Here is a 3,290-nt window from a genome sequence, read left to right on the forward strand (position 1 = left end):
AGATTTTCATTTGTATCATGGTTTTCACAAATAATTCATTTGAAGTCCAACTATCTTGTCACTTGAAATCCAAGTCTCTGCAGACAGCGCACAGGTTCAAGGTATGGAAAGTATCTCTAGAGAGCTTGGTTCCTGCACTGGGAACCAAGTCTTTCCCCGCCCTTTGAACCCAGAGTGTGGCAGGCGCGCCCCCTACAGGCAGCTGGAAGAGCCGACAGGGAGACCCCCTTTCCAAAGGGACCCTGAGAATTTGGGCTGAGGATTTTCCCATGCCCTCCCCTGGCAGGCTGGTCCCAGGACACTAGGAAGACTTATTGTTGCGGGTCCAGGGCCTTTCTTGTCTTCCTTTTCTCTCTCTCCTTCCCAAGGGACCTTGGAATTGTTCCTCCCCCTCTCAGCCCCTTCCTTTCTGTGTCAAATGCACTTTGCAGATTCTGTGCTCCCAGGTCCTAGATCTGTAGAATTTCAGGGAAAGCAGTGCTGGTCACCCACATGGAAACCCAGATAGTGGGGCCAGGACCAGAGGCACAGGCAGAAGTGTAGGTCCCCACAGAGCTGCATGGTGGAGGTAAGAAACCAGGAACCACTCACCTGAGTGTCTTCAGCTCCAGGTGAACTAGGAAGGGGTCAGCGGGTTGGGCTCAACCAACCAGGGCCTCCCCCATCAATGCCCAGCAGCAGCATCCAGGAGGCCTCTATATGTGCTAATCAGCTGCCAATAACCTGATTAATTACCTGGAAATTTCCCCTCACCACACCTAACTACACATGACTCCTGCTCCCAAATTACTAATTTATTTAAACGGCGCAATAAGCCTAAATGGCTTGAATCTGAGACCCCTTTCAGGTTTGCCACTGTCCTCTCAGATCCTCACACACACCAGACTCTTTCCACAGGGGCCTGACTCCGCTGTTCCCCACACAGCTCCCAGGACTCATTTTCTCTTTCAGTCCTGACACCAGTTGCAGAGACACCTCCTCATGAAGGTGTCCGCAGGCCCTTATTATAATACGACCTGCCTGTTATTTTCTGTCTGCATTTTTTTCATTATCCCCATAGCACTTAAAACTGTAGGAATCTTTGCCTATTATTATTATTATTATTAATTGATTTGTGTTAATGATTTACTTAATTGGTCACGAATGCTTTTTTTTTTTTTTTTAAACCACAAAAGCACACATAAAAAACAGAGGCACAAACAACTAAGGGCGTATTTCTCCCTGCAATAATACCCACCGCTTCCACGAAGACACCAGGATCTTTTTCACTTTCTGTTCCACCATCCCTGTGATGTCGGCCTTGTTTTCATCCTTGCCGATGTAAAACCTCAGAGTGACTGCTCCAGCTCCAGCTATCACTCCCATATCCAAGGGGAAAAGGGCCTCATAAATCCAGTGGGTTTCTTTCCTTCACAAGGGCAAAGCTTCCCTAAAAAGAACCTCACCCATTGACCTCACATCTCACTAATCAGGCCTGAGCCACACCATCAATCCCAGATGAGCAGAACCTGGGAATCACAGGCTCCAGTCTTTTCAGTGAATATAGAACATAATGGTCAGGTGGAAGGTGGCAGAGACTGCTGTGTCTGCAAACCCAGTTTTACTGCACGGTCAAACCAGCACAATGACTAACTCACTTCAAGAAAGCTGTGTCTCGTTCCTGCTGAATTCCCAGCATGGAATGTGTCCCAGACCAGGGTGGGTCTGGATAAACATTTGTTGGGCTGATGTTCTTCTGCCTGACTTTGGGGCAGGAGTCACCACTGTACGTTGGCCCTACAGCCACAGCAGGCACCAATAAGAGCCAGTCCCTGAGTCCTGTGATTCCCACCCTCCGTGCCAAGCCCTGGCATTACCCCCATAACCACCCACCACCCAGAGACCTATGTAGGCAGCCTCAGGTGGACCTGCCTCCTCTTCTTCCAAATATTCATGTTCATGTTGTCATGGGTAACCTGCACCCCTTACACCTGGTATTGAGGCAGGCATGGGTCACACAGAGAAGAGAAAAACTTCTTCCACTGGAGCCAGCAGTCCACAGATCAGGGAATCAGGGACCTGAACAGCAGATTCTGAGGATACACTTGGACCCAGGAGGTCCTGAGCCTCCAGCAGCCAGTGTGAAGCGGCCGCCAGAGGAAGGAACAGAGTCACCTGGCAAAGCCACCTGGAGATGGGGTGGACCTGGGTGATAAGGAGACGCTGACATGCAGGGAGGGTCAGTGACCGCCATCCGAGATTTAGAAAGTTGTCGTTTTCTATAGCATCGCCCTTACCATCCAGGTACGGATTCTCCAGGCTTTGTCTTCTCAGCTCTCTCTCTTGCCGATGCTGCATGTTTGACCCAGGTACAGACACTTTGCTCTCCCACACACTGGCCCACTCTTCTGCGCAATGCGGTCATTACCACAGAGGCCATCCCCCACTGTGGGCACATGTGTTTTATCTCCCTCCTGTTTGCTCTGAGAGCCCCTCATTCTGCCACGCAGCAAAGATTTCTTTCAGCATCTAAGCTGTACCACGACCACACACCGGGGATACTGGGGCACAGCACCTTTGCTCTACCCCAGGAGCTCATAGCCAAGGCCAGGAACTTACAGCATCTGCTGGGTCTTTCAGCACTCCATGTGCACAAAACATGGCTGATGTCTGATTCTGGGAACCACCACACAGAAGCGACAGCAGATCCCTGCGCATGTGCAAGCCTCATGGTGTCACCTGTAGAGTAGGGTCACAGGGTCACTGCATTGGGTTGAAAAATGCCCTCCAGAGGGGGAGCTAGAACTGCACCTAACATCTGGACTTTGCCACAGAATATTTAAGGACAGGACACCCCGGAACCCTAAATTACTCAAGTTACTCTGAGCCAGTATCCAACAGAGGAAGGATCTTAGGTTCCAGAATAATCTCTCAGTCGCCATTGTAAGTCCCTGGTCACCTCTATGCAGGACAAGGAATGACCACATGAGCAGGACATCAGAGTCCCTGGAAAATGCACATAGAATTCCTCGCAAAGCTCTGTATAGCCAGATCAGCTCAGGAGTGAGGCCGGAACACAACCTACAGTGGTGATGTCAGCCCCGACAATGGGACCAGCAGGAGAAGGAGAATTCTGTGTGCTGGGGGTGGGTCTTCAGGAGTCACCCCTCCTCCTTCTGTGTCCCTTGGGGCTGAGCCCTTCTCTGGAAACCACAAACCTCCTCCAGCAGCTGCCCCTGACTCTGCTGATTTGCATCACAGGCCACTCTCTCAGCAAGGGGATAAGAGAGGCCTGGGAGGAACCTGCCCAG

The sequence above is a fragment of the Saimiri boliviensis genome, chromosome 21 (genome assembly GCF_048565385.1).
Source record: "Saimiri boliviensis isolate mSaiBol1 chromosome 21, mSaiBol1.pri, whole genome shotgun sequence".
NCBI lineage: Eukaryota > Metazoa > Chordata > Mammalia > Primates > Cebidae > Saimiri > Saimiri boliviensis.